Here is an 11,228-nt window from a genome sequence, read left to right on the forward strand (position 1 = left end):
ATTTTCCTTGTTAGTTGTTGCTTTTGCATGTTTGATTGCATGATTATTTGATTTTGTGCATATTTTACCACTTGGTTGAAGTAATATTTTCTTTTTCAAGAAACTTTTTAAAGTATTTCACTAATTTGAATAAAATTTAATGTTGCACTTGTTTGAAGAAATATTATACTGGAACATGGTTTAGAGCTCGAATACACAAAACCAGTGAGATTTTGAGCTTATTTAAATTGGTTTCATTTTATCAACCAATATTCTGTTTTAGTGTGTATTTTTCTCTTTAAAATTGTGATCTTTGTCTTGCTTAATTCTATATTTCCATTATTTGATGTATGTATACACTTACATGATTGAGGCCTTTGTTTCACTGAGCTTACATACCCATATGGCCTTACCTTTCATTATCCCTTGCAAACCAATGTTGAGCCTATTATACCCCTTTGTTCTTTACTTTAGCACATCATTAACTCTAAGCAGAAAACAATAATGTCCTTAATTTGAATCCTTGGTTAGCTTAGACTAGTGAGAGTGCTCATGAATTAAGTATGGGGAAAATTGAATTTGGAAACAATTGGTTTGAGAATTGAGTATGTTAGAATTTTCTGAAAATGTGAAAAAATGTTTAGGACAAGATTCATGCATCCAATAATTTAATCATATGCATTGAGAAAAATAAAAGAAAAGGAAAAATATATATATATATAAAAAAGTGAGAAAAAGAAAAAAAAAGAGCAATTAAGCAAAAAGGGGACAAAATGCCCCAAAATAAATGATGAAAGCAATGCATATGTACTGTACTCAAAATCGGATGCATGAATATGTCGAAAACATAGTTAATGGGTAGTTAGATTTTGCATTGTAATTACATGGATTGTCTTAAGTTAGGTGGGAAAAGTTTAAGTTAATTAAGGATTCAGATTTTAGTCCACTTGGCCAAATACAATCCTACCTTGATCCTAACCCCATTACAACCCTTAAAAGACCTCTTGATATGTGTATCTGTGCATTAAATTTTTGTTGATTGGTAGAAAAAAAGCAAGCCTTAGAAAGAAAGGTTAGTAGAGAATTGAGAGAATCGAACCTTAAATACTTGACTGATTAGAGTGTATACACTACCAGTGAGGGTTAGATGCTCAATCCCTTGTTCCCTGCTTTCATGAGCTATTTTCTTCTTGCAAGTCTATTTGTACTTCATTTTCATGATTTGAATTAGTGAAATCCAGTTCATATTTCCTCTTGAAAGATTTGTTTACTTTTAACTAAGTAGGAAAAAGCATTCTTCATGTAGTTGCATTCATATAGATAGGTTGCATTTCATATTAATGTATCATTCCTCTTCACTTCTTTATAGCTTCTCTTGAGCTTAGCATGAGGACATGCTAATGTTTAAGTGTGGGGAGGTTGATAAACCACTATTTTATGGTTTATCTTGTGCTCAATTGAGTGGTTTTTATCAACTCTTTACCCACTTATTCATACTATTTGCATGGTTTTACATTTGCCTTCCTAATTATGTGCTTTGATTGAAAACATGCTTCTTTGGCCTTAAGTTCCCTATGTTTAATCATCTCTTATTACCATTAGATGCCTTGATATGTGTGTTAAGTGATTTCAGAGTTTATAGGGCAAGAATGGCTCAGAGGATGGAAAGAAAGCATGCAAAAGTGGAAGGAATACAAGAAGTTGGAGAACTTGCTAAGCTGTCCAACCTGACCTCTTCGCACTCAAACGGCTATAAATTTAGCTACAGAAGTCCAAATGATGCGATTCTAGTTGCGTTAGAAAGCTAACATCCGGAGCTTCAATTTGATATATAATATGCCATAGTTGTTCTGACGCTAGGTGACGCGAACGCGTGCTCCACGCGGACGCATTGCAGTGGCGAAAATCAGCGTGGCAGATTTCTTCTCCAGCGATTTCTGGGCTGTTTTCGACCCAGTTTGCGGCCCAGAAAACATAGATTAGAGGCTATAAAGTGGGAGAATCCATTCATTCATGAGAATAGGCTTTCATAATTCACTTCTCATGATTTAGATGTAGTTTTGAGGGAGAGGTTCTCTCCTCTCTCTTTTAGGATTTATATTTAGGATTTTATTCGCTTTTAGGATTATCTCTTTTTATCAGGTTCAACATTCTTTTTTATTTATCTTTTCAATTTAATTTATGAATTCTTCTATGTTACAGATTACTCTTTTGAATTAATGTTATTTGAGGTATTTCATTTTACATTTGTTTCTTTTATTTATATTACTGTTGCTTCCAATCTGAAGACATTTTTATTCCAGTAGATTTACTTTTCCCTTTTTGGTCTTGGTTAAGAAATCAGTAACTCAGGAGTTATCAAACTCAAACATGATTGATAATCGTTATCTTTGCTAATTGAATTGAACTTCAATAATCCCAATCTTTCCTTAGGGATTAACTAGGATTTGAGGATCTAACTATTTAGTCACTTGACTTTTCTTTACTTTAAGTAAAGGCTAACTAAGTGGAATTAAGATTCAATCTTCATCATCATTGATAAGGATAACTAGGATAGGACTTCTAATTTCTTATACCTTGCCAAAAGTTTATTTTACAGTTATTTTTTTATTTTACAGTCTTTTACTTATTTCAATTGCAATTTAAATTACTTGTTCCTCATCTTAAAAACCCCAATTTACAATCTTCATAACCAATAATAAGAACATATTTTTCTGCAGTTCCTTGAGAAGACGACCCGAGGTTTAAATACTTCGGTTATCAATTTATTTAGGGGTTTGTTACTTGTGACAACCAAAACATTTGCACGAAGGGATTTCTGTTGGTTTAGAATCTATATCTACAACGCGACTATTTTTATAAAATTCTTTACTAGCAAAATCCTAACGTCAGCACGCATCAGTAATCACATCATATTTTCTCATATTGCCTTTGTTATAGTTAGTACATTATTGTGGATAGTGTTCAATGTCGTATTACTTTGTATTTGTTAGAAGTCCAAATTCCGCTGTAGACTCAACAATTGGTATCAAAAGCCAATATTATATTATTCATTATATGAGTGATTAAATTCAAGTTTGAAAATAACGACTTCTACTAGTGGAAATGTCAAAGTAGGTAAATATGAAATCGAAAAGTTTAATGGGAAAAATAATTTTTTTCTATTAGAGGATGCAGATGAAAATTTGCTTATATCACATAAATTGCACAAGGCATTGGCGGGAAAAGAGAAAAGCCAGAGGATATGAAGGATGAGGATTGAGAAGCATGAGATCTTGAAGCGTAGGCTACAATAATCTTATGCCTTGAGAGGGATGTTGCTTTCTTCGTGAATGAAGAAGCAATTGCAGTAGGTGTCTAGTTAAAATTGGAAAGTAATTTCATGCAAAGACTCTAACTAACAGGATCTACTTGAAATCCAAATTGTATACTGGTGCACAAAATTGTGATCATCAACAATGGTGCCAAAGGACTTGGAGCTCTCAAACGTGAATCACACTTTGTCACAATTCTGCACAACTAACCAGCAAGTGCACTGGGTCGTCCAAGTAATACCTTACGTGAGTAAGGGTCGATCCTACGGAGACTGTCGGCTTGAAGCAAGCTATGGTCATCTTGTAAATCTCAGTCAGACGGATTCAAATGGTTATGGAGGATTGATAATTAAAGATAAATAAAACATAAAATAAAGATAGAGATAGAGATACTTATGTAATTCATTGGTAGGAATTTCATATAAGCGTATGAAGATGCTTTGTTCCTCCTGAACCTCTGCTTTCCTGTTGCATTCTTCTAATCATTCATACTCCTTTCCATGGCAAGCTTTATGTTGGGCATCACCGTTGTCAATGGCTACTTCCCGTCCTCTCAGTGAAAATGTTCTACACACGCTGTCACCGCACGGCTAATCATCTGTCGATTCTCGATCATGTTGGAATAGGATACATTGATCCTTTTGCATCTGTCACACGCCCAACAATCGCGAGTTTGAAGCTCGTCACAGTCATCCCTTCCTAGATCCTACTCAGAATACCACAGACAAGGTTTAAACATTCCGGATCTCAGGAATGGCTGCCAATAATTCTAGCCTATACCACGAAGGTTCTAATCTTAGATTAGAAACCCAAGAGATACACATTCAAGCTTGTTTGCATGTAGAACGGAAGTGGTTGTCAGGCACGCGTTCATAGGTGAGAATGGTGATGAGTGTCACATAATCATCACATTCATCATGTTCTTGGGTGCGAATGAATATCTTGGAGAAGAAATAGACTTGAGTTGAATAGAAAAACAATAGTACTTTGTATTAATTCATGAAGAACAGCAGAGCTCCACACCTTAATCTATGGTGTGTAGAAACTCCACCGTTGAAAATACATAAGAACAAAAGGTCTAGGCATGGCCGAATGGCCAGCCTCCCAAAGAGGGTTCAATCATCAAAACATGATTCCAAGATGATCAAAAGATGAAAATACAATAGCAAAAGGTCCTATTTATAGAAAACTAGTAGCCTAGGGTTACAGAAATAGGTAATTAATGTAGAAATCTTCTTCCGGGCCCACTTGGTGTGTGCTTGGGCTGAGAATTGAAGCTTTCACATGTAGAGACTTTTCTTGGAGTTAACGCCAGCTTTTGTGCTAGTTTGGGCGTTTAACTCCAGCTTTTGTGCCAGTTCTGGCGTTTTGACGCCAGAATTCTTAAGCTGACTTAGAACGCCTGTTTGGGCCATCAAATCTCGGGCAAAGTATAGATTATTATATATTGCTGGAAAGCCCAGAATGTCTACTTTCCAACGCAATTAAGAGCGCACCAATTGGGCTTCTGTAGCTCCATAAAATCAACTTCGAGTGCAGGGAGGTCAGAATCCAACAGCATCTGCAGTCCTTTTTCAGCCTCTGAATCAGATTTTTGCTCAGGTCCTTCAATTTCAGCTAGAAAATACATGAAATCACAGAAAAATACACAAACTCATAGTAAAGTCCAGAAGAGTGATTTTTACTTAAAAAATAATAAAAATATAATAAAAACTAGCTAAAATATACTAAAAATATACTAAAAATAATGCCAAAAAGCGTATAAATTATCCGCTCATCACAACACCAAACTTAAATTGTTGCTTGTCCCCAGGCAACTAAAAATCAAATAGGATAAAAAAAGAAGAGAATATACCATGAATTCCAAAAACATCTATGAAGATCAGTATTAATTAGATGAGCGGGGCTATTAGCTTTTTGCTTCTGAACAGTTTTGGCATCTCACTTTATCCTTTGAAGTTCAGAATGATTGGCTTCTATAGGAACTCAGAATTCAGATAGTGTTATTGATTCTCCTAGTTAAGTATGTTGATTCTTGAACACAGCTACTTTATGAGTCTTGGCCGTGACCCAAAGCATTTTGTTTTCCAGTATTACCACCGGATACATAAATGCCACAGACACATAACTGGGTGAACCTTTTCAGATTGTGACTCAGCTTTGCTAGAGTCCCCAATTAGAGGTGTCCAGAGCTCTTAAGCACACTCTTTTTGCTTTTGGACCACGACTTTAACCGCTCAGTCTCAAGTTTTTACTTGACACCTTCACGCCACAAGCACATGGTTAGGGACAGCTTAGTTTAGCCGCTTAGGCCAGGATTTTATTCCTGTGGGCCCTCCTATCCACTGATGCTCAAAGCTTTGGATCCTTTTTATCACCCTTGCCTTTTGGTTTAAAGGGGTATTGGCTTTTTCTGCTTGCTTTTCTTTTTCTTTCTTTTTCTTTTCTCTTTTTTTTTTCGCCTCTTTTTTTTTCTGCAAGCTTTTCACTGCTTTTTCTTGCTTCAAGAATCAATTTTATAATTTTTCAGATCATCAGATAACATTTCTCCTTTTCCATCATTCTTTCAAGAGCCAACACTTTTAACATTCATAAACAATCAAATTCAAAAATATGTACTGTTCAAGCATTCATTCAGAAGACAAAAGTATTGCCACCACATCAAAATAATTAAACTGTTTTAAAATTCGAAATTCATGCACTTCTTTTTCTTTTTCAATTAAAAACATTTTTCATTTAAGAAAGGTGATGGATTCATTTTCATAGCTTTAAGGCATAGACACTTAGACACTAATGATCATGTAATAAAGACACAAACATAAATAAACATAAAGCATAAAAATTCGAAAAACAGAAAATAAAGAGCAAGGAAATTAAAGAACGGGTCCACCTTAGTGATGGCGGCTTGTTCTTCCTCTTGAAGATCTTATGGAGTGCTTGAGCTCCTCAATGTCTCTTCCTTGCCTTTGTTGCTCCTCTCTCATGGTTCTTTGGTCTTCTCTAATTTCATGGAGGAGGATGGAATGCTCTTGGTGCTCCACCCTTAGTTGTCCCATGTTGGAACTTAATTCTCCTAGGGAGGTGTTGATTTGCTCCCAATAGTTTTGTGGAGAAAAATGCATCCCTTGAGGCATCTCAGGGATTTCATGATGAGGAGTTTCCTCATGCTCTTGTCCATGAGTGGGATCTCTTGTTTGCTCCATCATTTTCTTAGTGATGGGCTTGTCCTCATCAATGAGAATGTCTCCCTCTATGTCAATTCCAACTGAATTGCAGAGGTGACAAATGAGGTGAGGGAAGGCTAACCTTGCCAAAGTAGAGGATTTGTCTGCCACCTTGTAGAGTTCTTGGGATATAACCTCATGAACTTCTACTTCCTCTCCAATCATGATGTTATGGATTATGATGGCTCGGTCTATAGTAACTTCAGACCGGTTACTAGTGGGAATGATTGAGCGTTGGATGAATTCCAACCATCCCCTAGCCACGGGCTTGAGGACATGCCTTTTTAATTGAACCGACTTCCCTCTTGCATCTTTCTTCCATTGGGCGCCCTCTTCACAGATGTCCATGAGGACTTGGTCCAACCTTTGATCAAAGTTGACCCTTCTAGTGTATGGGTGTGCATCTGCTTGCATCATGGGCAAGTTGAATGCCAACCTTACATTCTCCGGACTAAAATCTAAGCATTTCCCCCGAACCATTGTAAGCCAATTCTTTGGGTCCGGGTTCACACTTTGATCATGGTTCTTGGTGATCCATGCATTGGCATAGAACTCTTGAAGCATTAAGATTTTGACTTGTTGAATGGGGTTGGTGAGAACTTCCCAACCTCTTCTTCGAATCTCATGTCGGATCTCCGGATATTCACCCTTTTTGAGTTTGAAAGGGACCTCGGGGATCACCTTCTTCTTGGCCACGACTTCATAGAAGTGGTCTTGATGCACCCTTGAGATGAATCTCTCTATCTCCCATGACTCGGAGGTGGAAGCTTTTGCCTTTCCTTTCCTCTTTCTAGAGGTTTCTCCGGCCTTTGGTGCCATTAATGGTTATGGAAAAACAAAAAGCTTTAGCTTTTACCACACCAAACTTAGAAGGTTTGCTCGTCCTCGAGCAAAAGAAGAAAGAAGAGAATAGAAGAAGAAGAATTAGAGGAGATGGAGGGGGCTTAGTTTTTCGGCTAAGGGGGAGAAGTAATGTGTATGTTGAGTGAAAATGAAAGAGTGAAGATGGGTTTATATAGGGGTGGAGAGAGGGGGTATGGTTCGGCCATTATGGGTGGGTTTGGGAGGAAAAGTGGTTTGAATTTGAATGGTGGGGTAGTTGGGGTTTTATGAAGGATAGAGGTGAGTGGTGAAGAGAATGGTGGGATTTGATAGGTGAGGGGTTTTTGGGAAGAGGTATTGAGGTGATTGGTGAATGGGTGAAGAAGAGAGAGAGAGGTGGGAATCCTGTGGGGTCCACAGATCCTGAGGTGTCAAGGATTTCTCATCCTTGCACTAAGTGGCGTGCAAAACGCCCCTTTCTGCCAATCCTGGCGTTAAACGCCAGGCTGCTGCCCATTTCTGGCATTTAACGCCAGCTTCTTACCCTTTTCTGGCGTTAAACGCCAGTCTGGTGCCCATTTCTGGCGTTAAACACCCAGAATGGTGCCAGACTGGGCGTTTAATGCCCATTCTGCTACCCTTACTGGCGTTTAAATGCCAGTAAGTTTCTCCTCCAGGGTGTTCTATTTTTAATCCTGTTTTTCATTCTGTTTTTGCTTTTTTAATTTTTTTTTGTGACTTCACATGATCATCAACCTACAGAAAACATAAATTAACAAAAGAAAATAGAAATTTAACATAGATAAGTAAAAATTGGGTTGCCTCCCAACAAGCGCTTCTTTAATGTCAATAGCTTGACAATGGGCTCTCATGGAGCCTCACAGATGTTCAGAGCAATGTTGGAACCTTCCAACACCAAACTTAGAGTTTGAATGTGGGGGTTCAACACCAAACTTAAGGTTTGGTTGTGGCCTCTCAACACCAAACTTAGAGTTTGACTGTGGGGGCTCTGTTTGACTCTGTATCGAGAGAAGTTCTTCATGCTTCCTCTCCATGGTTACAGAGGGATATCCTTGAGCTTTAAACACAAGGGAGTCTTCATTCACTTGAATGATCAATTCTCCTCTATCAACATCAATCACAGCTTTTGCTGTGGTTAGGAAGGGTCTGCCAAGGATGATGGATTCATCCATACACTTCCCAGTCTCTAGGATTATGAAATCCGCAGGGATGTAGTGGCCTTCAACCTTTACCAAGACATCCTCTACAAGTCCATAAGCCTATTTCTTTGAATTGTCTGCCATCTCCAGTGAGATTCTTGCAGCTTGTACCTCAATGATCCCTAACTTCTCCATTACAGAGAGAGGCATGAGGTTTATGCTTGATCCTAGGTCACACAGAGCCTTCTCAAAGGTCATGGTGCCTATGGCACAAGGTATTGAGAACTTTCTAAGATCTTGTCTCTTCAGAGGTAATCTCTGCCTAGTCAAGTCATCCAGTTCTTTGATGAGCAAGGGGGGTTCATCCTCCCAAGTCTCATTACCAAATAACTTGGCATTTAGCTTCATGATTGCTCCAAGATACTTAGCAACTTGCTCTTCAGTAACATCTTCATCCTCTTCAGAGGAAGAATACTCATCAGAGCTCATGAATGGCAGAAGTAAATTCAATGGAATCTCTATGATCTCAGTGTGAGCCTTAGATTCCCATGGTTCCTCATTAGGGAACTCCATGGAGGCCAGTGGACGTCCATTGAGGTCTTCCTCAGTGGTGATCACGGCCTCTTCCTCCTCTCCAGGTTCGGCCGTGTGGGCTATGGTGATGGCCTTGCACTCTCCTTTTGGATTCTCTTCTGTATTGCTTGGAAGAGAACTAGGAGGGAGTTCAGTAATTTTCTTACTCAGCTGATCCACTTGTGCCTCCAAAGTTCTAATGGAGGACCTTGTTTCAGTCATGAAACTTTGAGTGGTTTTAATTAGATCAGAGACTATAATTGCTAAGTCAGAGTGGCTCTGCTTAGAATTCTCTGTCTGTTGCTGAGAAGATGATGGAAAAGACTTGCTATTGCTAAACCTGTTTCTTCCACCATCATTGTTGTTGAAACCTTGTTGAGGTCTCTGTTGATCCTTCCATGAGAGATTTGGATGATTTCTCCATGAAGGATTATAGGTGTTTCCATAGAATTCTCCCATGTAATTCACCTCTTCCATTGCAGGGTTCTCAGGGTCATAAGCTTCTTCTTCAGAGGAAGCTTCTTTAGTACTGCCTGTTGCTGCCTGTATTCCAGACAGACTCTGAGAGATCATATTAACTTGTTGAGTTAATATCTTGTTCTGAGCCAATATGCCATTCAGAGTATCAATCTCAAGAACTCCTTTCTTCTAATTTGTCCTATTATTCACAGGATTCCTTTCAGAAGTGTACATGAATTGGTTATTTGCAACCATGTCAATGAGTTCCTGAGCTTCTGTAGGCGTCTTCTTCAGATGAAGAGATCCTCTAGCAGAGCTGTCCAATGACATCTTGGACAGTTCAGACAGACCATCATAGAAGATACCGATGATGCTCCATTCTGAAAGCATGTCAGAAGGACACCTTCTGATCAATTGCTTGTATCTTTCCCAAGCTTCATAGAGGGATTCTCCTTCCTTCTGTCTAAAGGTTTGGACTTTCACTCTAAGCTTGCTCAATTTTTGAGGTGGAAAGAACTTTGCCAAGAAGGAATTGACTAGTTTTTCCCAAGAGTTCAGGCTTTCTTTAGGTTGTGAGTCCAACCATGTCCTAGCTCTGTCTATTACAGCAAAAGGGAAGAGCATAAGTTTGTAGACCTCAGGGTCAATCCCATTGGTCTTGACAGTGTCACAGATTTGCAAGAATTCAGCTAAGAACTGATGAGGATCTTCCAATGGAAGTCCATAAAACTTGCAATTCTGTTGCATTAGAGAAACTAATTGAGATTTAAGCTCAAAGTTGTTTGCTCCAATGGCAGGGATTGAGATGCTTCTCCCATAGAAGTCGGGAGTAGGTGCAGTAAAGTCACCAAGCACCTTCCTTGTATTGTTGGCATTGTTGTTGTTTTCGGCTGCCATGGCTTCTTCTTGTTTGAAAAGCTCTGTTAGGTCCTCTACAGAGAGTTGTACTTTAGCTTCTCTTAGCTTTCGCTTCAAGGTTCTTTCAGGTTCAGGATCAGCCTTAACAAGAATGTTTTTGTCCTTGCTCCTGCTCATATGAAAGAGAAGAGAACAAGAAAGTATAGAATCCTCTATGTTACAGTATAGAGATTCCTTGAAGTGTCAGAGGAAAAGAAGAATAGAAGGAGAAGGTAGATAAAAGAGAATTCAAATTTATCAAGAAGGATAGAGTTTGAATTGCACCTTGAGGAGGAGTGTTAGTCCCTTAAATAGAAGGATGTGAGAAGAGGGGAAGAATTTTCGAAATTAAAGTAAAAGATTTTTTAAAATAATAAAAAGAAATTTGAAAATTTGATTGAGATTTTCGAAAATTAAGATTGGGAAAGAAATTAAAAAGATTTTGAAATTAGAAATTAAAAAGATATGATTGAAAATTAATTTTGAAAAAGATGTGATTGAAAAGATATGATTGAGAAGATATGATTGAAAATCAAATTAAAAAGAGAAAGTTTTAAAATTAAAGTTGATTACTTGACTAACAAGAAATTAGAAGATATGATTCTAGAATTTAAAATTTGATTCTTTCTTAATAGGCAAGTAACAACTTGAAAATTTTGAATTAAATCACTAATTGTAGCAAGGATTTTCGAAAATAATAAATAAAAAATGGAAAGAAATTGATTTTGAAGAGATATGATTGAAAAGATATGATTTGAAAAAGATTTGATTTTGAAAAATTATGAATATTTGAAAAAAAT

At 37.6% G+C, this 11,228-nt stretch overlaps 1 non-coding gene across 1 annotated transcript; it reads left to right on the forward strand.

The window, feature by feature from the left end:
- The first annotated feature begins 9,915 nt into the window (after positions 1 to 9,915).
- On the forward strand, positions 9,916 to 10,023 carry LOC112774446 (small nucleolar RNA R71). Its single transcript, XR_003188937.1, has one exon. It is a non-coding gene; the product is annotated as a small nucleolar RNA R71 (small nucleolar RNA).
- Positions 10,024 to 11,228: the final 1,205 nt, after the last annotated feature.

This window comes from Arachis hypogaea, chromosome 18 (genome assembly GCF_003086295.3).
Source record: "Arachis hypogaea cultivar Tifrunner chromosome 18, arahy.Tifrunner.gnm2.J5K5, whole genome shotgun sequence".
NCBI classification, from domain to species: Eukaryota; Viridiplantae; Streptophyta; class Magnoliopsida; order Fabales; family Fabaceae; genus Arachis; species Arachis hypogaea.